Here is a 10,606-nt window from a genome sequence, read left to right as displayed (position 1 = left end):
AGTTAAATTATGTTAACAGTTTTCTGTAAATTGTTCCCTCTGCTGGCAGCACCGGTGAGTCCTTCAATCTCTGATTTTTAGTCATCTCCCATTGTTATCTTCCTTCTATTATCTAAATGTTATTGTTAATTTAGACGATTGGCTCTTTGGTGTCTTGCCTAGACCCTAGACATTTGTACTAGACTGGTGGTGCTCTTGGTCTTTCCTTAAAGTCGATTCCATTTTAGGACACGCCATCCAGCGCGCTCAATGTCTACGTTCATGAAGGTTGCACGACGTTTTGAAGCCAGTCGTGTATTGTTTATCTGTATGATCCAGGACATAACGATTACGGCAACTGGTGCTGGAGGTTTCCTTATGTACCTATATGAATACGGTACGCAACGGTCTTGTAGCATTTTTGGCACTGGAAGAGGATCATATTGCGGAGACCCGTTGCGTTACGACAAACCGATGAAATATACTTTTTCATTTGGAATAATTGGCCCGGTTACCTTCTTAATTTCACAGTTGTTGACTATTCCTCTAGCGTTGTCTTTTTCGAGTTAATGACTGCCAATGTTCCTTCAGCTGGCATGTCGACTTTCTGCTTTTACTGTTTTCTTTTAATAGAGTACTTATAACCAACCTTGTACCGAGTTCTTAATAACAGCTTTATAGACATCTCCTTTGGTTCTTATGGCTTTGCGAAGGTTTTGCGAGCTACTGTCTACGTTTCTTTCTCGTAAAGTCTGACCTTACGATTGTTAGTTGGCAGACGTTTTTAATAAACATTCCCTTCGAAGTTTTCCTAATGGATATCCTTTAGCATGTCTACACACTTAGAGTATTGCTTTTCCTTCTCATCCGAAACCTTTTCCACGTCCTTTGGTCTCTTGCATATGCCTTGATTAAAGAGATCAATCTTAACCTTTGCTGTGAGGTGTACTTTATAGTTTTGTTTCTAGGATCAGGTCTATTATGCTCAGCCAGACGGTAGTTACTCGTTGACACTCAGCATGTTGACTGCTATATTACCTATCCTCTTTCGATTTTTTTTTTTGGGTTTGGTTAATGTAAATAATCAGTTTGTCCGAAATTAGAGTGTTGTTGACGCAAGCTGGAATACCACTTTTCTTCGAAGTCTTCATATTTTTAGTCTTCCTATTATAACGACTGCTCTAAAAATAACTAGATCTTTGTGGAAGCAAAAAAGGATATCGAAATTTTCTAATTGCCAGGCACTATTATGATCTACAATATTAACAACGTTGACCTTTAAATGCGGGATCGGAGAACCGTTTCTCAAATTATTTCATTTGACAACATAGAAGCCGCAAGTTTTTTGAATTATTAAGGTCTGCAATTTCTATATATGACCCAAACATTGTCACCTGTACAAGATGCTGTTCTTGCTTGACGGTGTAGCAAACAACGCTACCAACCTAATCCGCGTAAAGCTTCTTAACATCCACTCCGGGCAAACTGCTACGAAATAATGATAATAAATGTTCTAAATATCTTTGGCATGTGTTATCATATGAACTGGCACACAATGAATTTTCACTGTATTATAAATAAAATAGGTTGTCTCAAATGTATACTCAAGATTACTAGCGTCAAAGTCTTGTCAGGATTTGTAATTTATTATATATAACAACACTTTTGCCTTTTTCATTGTAAAACTATCAAATTGTTCAGAAGGCCCTTACGCGTATTATTCTCGATTTTTCTCAAAGGACTATCAGTTTGTGACGTTTTGAGGTATTTTCAATAGCAAAGCGGTATCAGTTGAAGGGCCGTAACGGTTTTTGACTGGAGAAGAACACACACACGCGTCCCCAAAACCAATCGTTTTAATGTACTTTCGAGCATCCTTTCAGCCAGCTGATTGAACGTTTTGTTTCTGAAGAATATGATAACTTTGCAAAAAGGTGAATGAATGAAGTAGTTTAAACCTAAATGCCATTACTAATCACTAAAATATGGCCCGCACAGAGCTGTCGTTTTAATAAAACGCTATTTGTAATATGTTATCAGTTGACAAATCCGTAAAACTTTAACATCTCATAAGTAAACGAAGGAGCAGAGTTATGAGTCGGCGGAAAAACATGTATAATTTTGTTTGTGTATATAAGCTTCAAACTATCAACTCTACACCTAATAAAGGTATATGTTTATAGTCTTTTTCAGTCAATCTTGCAGTACATTTTGGCCATAGCAGCTGTTTTGTTTGCACGGTCAATATATTTTATGAAGCAAATTTAACGTAACTCGAGTAGCGTAGCGCTGACAGATTCGAACGGCATTATGGCTCATAAAAACATTTTAAAAACTATGAAATGTGCCGAAAAGCAGCTATGCCTCTCTACTAGCCTATTCTACACGTGTTTTTTGCACATAAAAAAAAAAAGTAGAGAAACGAGCATGCTGTGACCATATCTGTTGTCTCGTAACTTTCAGCCAGAACAAGTGCACGTATTTTACTTATTATGTACTTTAACTAGCCTACTTCAGAGTTAGAGAGCTGTGACGCCTTTGAATAAAGCCTTTGATTAGGCTAAAGTTGAGTTCAAGCAAGGCAACGTGTGACTTAAGCACAGACGGCTACGGTTAATACGTCTATTGTAAGATATTACAAATACAGTTCAATACATGTTTCATATAAAGTTCTTGTAACAGATTTATGATAAAGCAGGCCTTCATGCGCTTCTTGAGTCAAATATCTACCAGGGATAAGCAATACAAGTGATCGTAACTAAAAAAAAAAAAAACTAGGAAAGTATTGGAACCGTCTGATATTCTAGATAGAAACACTTACAACAGTTTCAGCATACGGATCAGAATAATAGCTTCCTTTTTATAGTATTTCAACACAACACATTACGATTTATTATAATAATAATAATTATACAATTAGAATAATTATTTGTTAAAAATAATCGTTATTTATTACTTAGTGGTATTCTATGTATGCATGATAGAGTTAAACGTTCGTATCCAATGATCGTTCTTCCTGTCGCACGGTCTTTTTTTTTATACCCTATTTATGTTTCGATTCGATCCGTCAGCCCTGTACAGTATCTGAAAAGATATCAGACTCGAGCTGATTTCTTTGTCTAAATGTTATCTCCAACCGAGGCCATTTTATCTTATATGAATAACGCTATCCGACTATCATGTATGGACGAGAGAGAAATCAAATCATAAATAAATAAATAAAGGTAATGCTAGAAAAGTTATAAAAACGTATATAGATTAATACTGTTGCGGGCACGGTGTAACCCGTACAGAGATATTCTACGACGCCTTAAGTCATGTTAATAGATATCGCCGCTGTAACTCAGCATTGAACCAGAAAATGGCACATTTAGATACATAGAGTGAACGCTAGCTTCATGAATTTATTATTAATACTAAAACAACTCTCTCTCTATACCGGCTTCCTGTTAACTAGAACGAGTTAACATCAGTAGTGCGACGCAATAAAACACAAATTAACTTGTTCTGTCCTTTAGTTTTTATTATTCAAATTAATGGTAATACTTACTATTACTTATTTCTTCGAAGACCTTTTAGGCAGCTTTTTTTTTTTAACTACGGCGTTTATCTGGTCCTTCTCTTTGCATGTCTTCTGCTTCCCAAAGTAACGACAACAACTAATCAACAAAGAAAGTGACACAACTTTGCCACTCTCCCAGACCCGTCCATAGATGTCTGAAACTCAGAAAAGCTCCGAGATGTGAAACTTTTCTGGCAAATCGCGCCCCACTAGGCCGCGTTTCTATTGGTCATTCCTTATTTCGTAACGTAATGTAACGTAGTTAGACCTTCTATGCGGCCTCGGTGAGTCCATGCTGGCACTGCATGATGTCGGTATTACCCTTTTCTGTCACAAGATCACTGTGGTGTACCAGCGGCGGCATTGGCGTCATGCCGTCTATGTTGATTCTCCGAAATGTGGGCCAATTCGACTGTTGGCTATGGGCTTAGCCTAGAGAGTGAGGGCACAGAAAGGCGAGGGTGCACAGGCAACTGTTGGTCGTTTAGGTATCGGCCCTGGAGTTGGGGTAAGCGCGTCCCCGAAGGGGACCCGAGAACCTAAGGAGGTGCTGACGCCGAAGCGTTGGTACCGGGGGTAATAGCGGCGGCCGCGGCGGCGGTGGTGGTGGTGGTGGTGATGGTGGTCGCCGCCGCCCCAACGGCGAGGGGCATCGCGTCAGGTGGGGGAGGGCGTGCTTGGCGGACCGAACCGCGCGATCAGTCTGAGGCCATCGCTCGACGAAACGGAACCATGCAGCTCTGGCTTGCAACGCTAACTCGGCAAGATACAAGAAGGCAACGGTAGTCCCCAATTCTGCGTTTGTGGAAATCTAACCCGCTTACAAAAAGAACACAGATGAAAACATAAACGCGCAAGTGTATATGCGTGTTACTATAAACAATGTAAGCAAAGCTTTAATGAAACTGTGTTCGTTTAGCTATCGTTTTTGGGGGTGATGTGCTTTGTCACAATAGTATGCATCTTCTGTTCACCAGCTGATGCTGGCGTTCTTGAGCGAAGCGGCCGTAGCCATTGTGCCGAGTTTGTTGGTGCGCATACTTGACGTTGAAGAATAAAGGTTGGTTCCAGCATTTATCATGTGGTTAGTCAATCTGTCGATTCCTGTTTAACAAGACAAAAAATTGCATTTAGCGCCTATTACGTTCGTTCTACGTTACATACGTCGCAGACTGCTCTAGCTGTACGAGCACAGGAGAGTATAATCTGTGAATTAAATAAACAAAGAAAGTACAATCTGTGAAAACAATCGCTATGGCAGCTTTATTGCCGACATTGAACTATAATATTAATTATCAGTATCATAAAAGCATAGCAGATCATCATAACCAGCAATGTGGTCACTGTGAGAACGACAAGACAAACACCGATTACGCCAACAACAATAGGAATGGCATTACCTCAGGTCAAATTATGACGACAGCGCGTTCATGACGTGAGGAGCTCTTCGTTGTTCATGACGTGCGGTTTTGTCGACGAGAGGGGAAAAGAACGATCGAGAAAAGCCAAAAGTGGCTCATAACAAAAGTTCATCAGGGCTGATTCAGCTGTTGTTAGATAGTAACGCCGACCAAAAATGTTATGGTGTTGTTGAAATTTCTATGACTATTTTCCTGTCACCAGGAAAGACAGCGAAGCGCCATTATTTTCGGCAAACGCAGTACAACATTTGCCGGCCAAGCAGTCATATCTTCACTGGCGAATACAATGTAATCGTTTGGCTGCCTACTAGCTTATGAGTAGTAATTTTGCTGCCATATAACGGTAGCATTTTCCACGGTGTTGACTATTGCCTTTGGCGACTACCGTGACAACGACAACTGTGCCGACTAAGGTTGCAGCTGGACACAGTGGAAGACCGAGGGGGGCAACACGTGACAAGCCCTCCGCATGTGGAACACAAGTGATGCCGACAAATTAAGCGAATGAGTTTTTTTTCGTTGTTTGCATTTCTCAATTGAGTTCATTGTATAAAAGGCAATATTGGATGCATTGTGAGCACAGTTGAGACTTGGCGATTCTGCGGTGGATGGAGACGGCGGAGTGAGCGTGCCCAGCTACACATCGTTCAGAGTGTAAGGGAAAACGTGTTGTTTTGTGCGTCCGTGCTAATTCTCTTATCTAACGGATTTCTTGAATTGTCTGTCACAGAGCGAATGCATATATTCTATGATGTTCTAATTAATTACGTGACATGCTAAAGGATAGTGGCGGCAAGATGATCGGTTTCTTTCACAGTGGCAAACGCCTACGTAGACTTGGATAACGCCACGAAAAAAAAACAGACATCATCGCAAAGCAACAAAGATTTATTATTCCGTCTAATGCTGCCAGCGTTCTGTACAACGTCTCCCCTTAACTGGTTAGTATCATTAGTTCAATGTAGATGAAGGATGAACATTATATTATTCAAGAGACAGTATCTACGGAACCGTTTCAAGCAGAAATCTGATAATATTGTATAGATATACGCGTACATTTGAAAGCTTAGGACGGTTACGGACTAATGAGCTGATACGTTTTAAGCAGTGAACGAAAACATAGCAAAATATCTATTTGCCATATCGGCTGTATCAAGGCATTGTGTTGGGTATACTGCTCGGTTTCTAGCAATCGTGCGTTTCACACACGTCACGATCATGTAAAAGAGTTCTTCAAACCCGGCGTTACGTTTCATTTAGCTGGTAGTGTTGACACTGGAGCCAGATCTGCCATATTCAGCAAGTAGTTAATGATGAAATAAACTGGCTAATAATTGGATCATATCTCTTGCGTATACTAGTTTCCTGCCGAAGCTAGGTTGCTTGCTTTAATGGTCTCATTGAACTCATGGGTGGCTTTTGGTAAATTATCATCTAAAGTTTCCTTGATCGCAAATCACCGTATTATTTGTTCGAAGCTGCGGAACATTATTTGGCCATCATCAATGGATTTCTTTCTCTATGTTACAAGGTAACGCAGCACCTCGGCATAGCTAGTGCAGATACAAATTAGGTAGGTGGTAATCTTCGTGCTAACAGGTGGTTAAATTCTCGAAGCTCAGAAAGGGTGCTGGAAAGCCAAATGGTACCCAATATATGCACGACGATATAAACACACCGTCTATTCAGAACAAACGAGATTGAAGTCCGCAAAACTAGAACGAAGATTTGCCACTTTTGAATATTTTTATAGCAAATTTTATTGAACTCTTTAATTAAAAATAGCTCTATGGACAAATGACAAGTCTGCCCTCACCTTCTATAAATTATCCGCGTAACTTAGTTAAAGAAAATTACAATGGATTTTCTGAGCACAAACAGACAATTGGACTTTTTTGCGGTAGGATCGGACATTCGTTTCGCTTGGAGGCTGAAGAGTTCATAAACAAACGCCTATCGTAGACCATAACATGGATGGCGCTGGAAGGTTGACATCGCGTCTAGATTCTGCGACCTATCATGGTGTTAGCAAATTACATAGATGCCTGATCGTAGCCGCTTTGGCTTTGGATGTCGTTTGGTTGGAAGCGTCAAGGCAGTATCATGCAGAGCTGCTCCGCCAGATGAGCCCCGTACCGTCGCCTAACTGCCTTTTAACGCTAGCCGTGTTCGCTGACGCTTGTTGCAGAACCAAAGAGATCATCTATCCTCGAGCCGACCGGACTCGATCAAATCTTGCATTGGATCACCGCCATATAAAAACAATAACTTTTCCAACGGCGTCTACGATTCACTGACGAGCTTGTTGATAGCGTATTATTACTGCCTAGGCGAACGAACCCGAGGGAGGCAGATATATACATCTACTGCCTGTGTGTGTATACAGACACGTACTGCTATTACGACCTGGACTAATTTAGTTATTATTATGTTATGGGAAAAAGCAATGTGATACGATTCTTCGGATCTTTCACTGCAAACCTGATTTCTCGCAGCTTAAAAGAAAATGAATAGACCTGTTATGATTATTTAGCGTCTCGTTGCAACGGTGGCTGTGATGCAACCGTGCGTTTCGCAGTACGATGCATACGCACTTACTTTTCGGGGTAGCATCGTGTAAAGCTTTGATGTATATTTATAAGGCTTTCCAAATATGAAACAAAACGCAGAAGCACAAGATTGCCGTTTGCTCGCCTTTGTTAACGGCTCCGGCTATTGGTAATGTGGGGGCAACAAAATAATGTTGTCTGTTGTTATTATTAGAAACCGTAATTACTAATCTAGCGATGTTCTTATTTAATGCATTTAATATTCTTAATTGTACGAAACCGCTTGGCGATAATGTATCTACTTACAAATACAAAATTGACTATGGATTTTTAGGTCACGAAATAATTTGCTGCAATATACACTGTTTGACGTCTACACATGTGTAGCAGCCACTGCGTTGAAAATTTATATGTACACTCACGTGTACACCATTTTGTCGCCAACTCTCGCAATAGCACTCACTGCTTAAGCGCTTATGGTTTCAGCAGGTTTTTTACTACATTAGAATGTGCAGGAATATCTTACGATTTGTATTGAGGTGCAGAAATAAAATTGCGCGCTCTTAGCGTCTAACTGAGTACGTAAGCTCGCGTATTATATGTGACGTAGTCTGTGAGGGTGAAAACAGCGTAAGTATAGAAAAGCACAAAGCATGTTTGAGAGTGCGAGTAAAATGCTTTTCACTAAAGAACCGTACTTGAAGTTCTAATAAGTTTTTTTGCGCGCTTTAATTCCCAAAAAAAAAAAAAGAAAAACTTGCTTCTTCTACGAAGAGAGAGGTTTATTTGACCCAAAGTCCCGTCAACTTCAATAGCATTATCTGTCTGTTCGGTGATGAGCCACTGGTAATTGCGTACTCGTTAGTGCTGTCTTATTAAATTAAGAAAACTTCAAACAATTCAATTGCTGTCGCATTCAATTGTGTTGCTAAATGCCTTAAGTTGAGCAGAGTTTTAGACAGGTGAGCGCCCGCTTATCTCATGTACAGATTGTTTTATTTCTTCAATACAATTTGTATCGAACTTGTCAAATATTTGATTTTAATTTTATTTAATTTAAATAGTTGATTTTCTTCACGAAACTCAACGTTGATTTTTTTTTCATTAATTTTATAGTGCTAAAGTGAAGTTTATTTACGGAAAATAGGTTACATACCCAAATGGATCATTTTGTTATAAATGTAATTGTAGTGGACCGAGAAAATCAGCAGCTTGTTCCCGTTTAGCTACATTAATGCGAGGCTGTAGTTTGCCTTCTGTATAACGCATTCAAACCTTCGCATTCATAACTGGTTTTCTTTTATTGGTTATAGTGTTTTTCTCTTAGGAAGTATTGTAGGCATATATGAAAAACCTGCAAGACAGCGGCGGGTAAATTAGACATAAAGCTCTAGCCTTCGTATACCCTTATGGCCTTTATCAGGATGCATGTAATTCTTGCATTACTAGACGCCACTTTATTCACACGTACAAGAGAAATAAAGAGAAACAATAAAGGGATTTTTCCCATTTGCAGACGTAATTTTTCCAAAAAAAAAAGACTACTATTTAGGGTGGCCCTTAATTGTACGGTGATGAAAAAAATGTACCTAATGATCTCACGACTGAAACAAAGCAGGCTGGACAAACTTGTTAGACATTCAAGTCAGAAAGGTGGTGCATTAAATGAACGACTTCGAGAAACAGGCGAAAGATATGGAAGAAAGCTGTTAGTACTACGCCCAATCCGCCAACTGAAGTTGATAAGACTCTGTTTCTTGAGTGAAGTGACGTAATGTCAAAATCATGATGTACTAGAAAACTCTGATTATCGAGCATAGCATGTTGATTTTAAAATATTTCTCTGAATTCACCGCTAACCTCGTCCCAATCCACATAGACATAGTGTATGTTAAAAGTCATAAGCTATATTATTATATAAAATTTATAAAACTGTAAAGGATACTATTCAAGTACCCGATGTATGGCTTCGGAGCTAGATGATAAGTTGGCAGAAGTGGTACAACAACTGATGAAGTGGGCGTACCGTTCAAAAGAGGAACGTCTAAGAAAAGAGCCATGCGGTTATAGCAACAAAGTAGATAAATCAAACGAAAGACATGGCTGGCCCGTGAATATCCGAAATAATACAGGATAGCGTCAAGAGGTTCACGAGTCCATACTGCTAAGTAAGTTACGCTACAGTACAAAAATTTATAAGCTAAGAAACCTTTGAAAATACTTACTCAAAATCGGCAAAGCAATCCCAACGATCTACGTCTTACATCTGTCCGAAGAGGAGGATGATGCTGAGCACATATTATGCAGGCACGCAGTTGCTAGTATCAGCACTCTTTTGCCTGAAATTAGTGCAAACGTATTTAGCCTACTATTTCAAACAATAATAAAAGCATGGGAGAATTTGGGTCAAAATCGCAGAAAAAAATTCATGGCCAGTGGTTTTGTCGTTAACTAGCTGCTTATGCTAGCGGCGGGATTAAACGCCCATGAAAGGGAATGGGGCCCTGTTTCTCTAAGAAATGCCTACCCTGAGACAGTGATAATCTGTTGGACCAGTAATTTGCGCAACAGTATCCCTCATCTTTTAGTTAAAAAAAGGTATCTGGTATACACCTCAGGAAACGGCCTATCTTCAAAAGTTGAGGGAACAGTTCACTACGTAAAGTTCTTAAAAACATATAGCTACATCTGTGCAGCTATGCATGGTAAAAGCGACCGACTTATTGGAATTCGAGGCAGAAAGAATATGGTGTTCAAAGATCCGTTGGCCAACAAAAGTTTTTATACGTTCACTCGATAACCTGGCTCTTCTGTGATTCGTGGTTTAACATCGCCTAGTATCTCTATATGTCAAAAGAACTATCTAGTTAGTATCTCCACGAATGTTCTTCCCCTCTTTCACTTCTTAAATATCTGCTGAGCACGCTGGTCTCTCCTACTGGACTGCATTTGCCAATCGGTCTCGGGAGCGCCAAACTACGTACGAGCGATAGGTTATACAACGGCTGCATGGCGTCAATAGAGAGTGGCAGTGCTGAACAGCCACCGCCAGTATATATATATATATATATATACTGGCAGGATAATTTTATATA

The 10,606-nt window shown here is 39.8% G+C and overlaps 1 long non-coding RNA gene across 2 annotated transcripts in view; it reads right to left on the bottom strand.

Annotated features, from left to right (window-relative positions):
- Positions 1 to 2,901: 2,901 nt before the first annotated feature.
- LOC147753098 (uncharacterized) overlaps positions 2,902 to 10,606 on the bottom strand; it is a 63,677-nt gene continuing 55,972 nt past the window's right edge. For both annotated transcript variants that reach the window (XR_015312206.1, XR_015312207.1), the window contains 3 exons: positions 9,737 to 9,850; positions 3,530 to 4,645; positions 2,902 to 3,063 (listed from right to left, as the gene is read on the bottom strand). This is a non-coding gene — a long non-coding RNA (uncharacterized LOC147753098). The remainder of the gene's footprint in view (positions 3,064 to 3,529; positions 4,646 to 9,736; positions 9,851 to 10,606) is intronic.

This window comes from Varroa jacobsoni, unplaced genomic scaffold (assembly GCF_002532875.2).
Source record: "Varroa jacobsoni isolate VJ856 unplaced genomic scaffold, vjacob_1.0 scaffold_746, whole genome shotgun sequence".
Classification (NCBI taxonomy): domain Eukaryota; kingdom Metazoa; phylum Arthropoda; class Arachnida; order Mesostigmata; family Varroidae; genus Varroa; species Varroa jacobsoni.
Note: the sequence above shows the minus strand (reverse complement) of the source record. Positions and strands in the feature narration are given on the sequence as shown.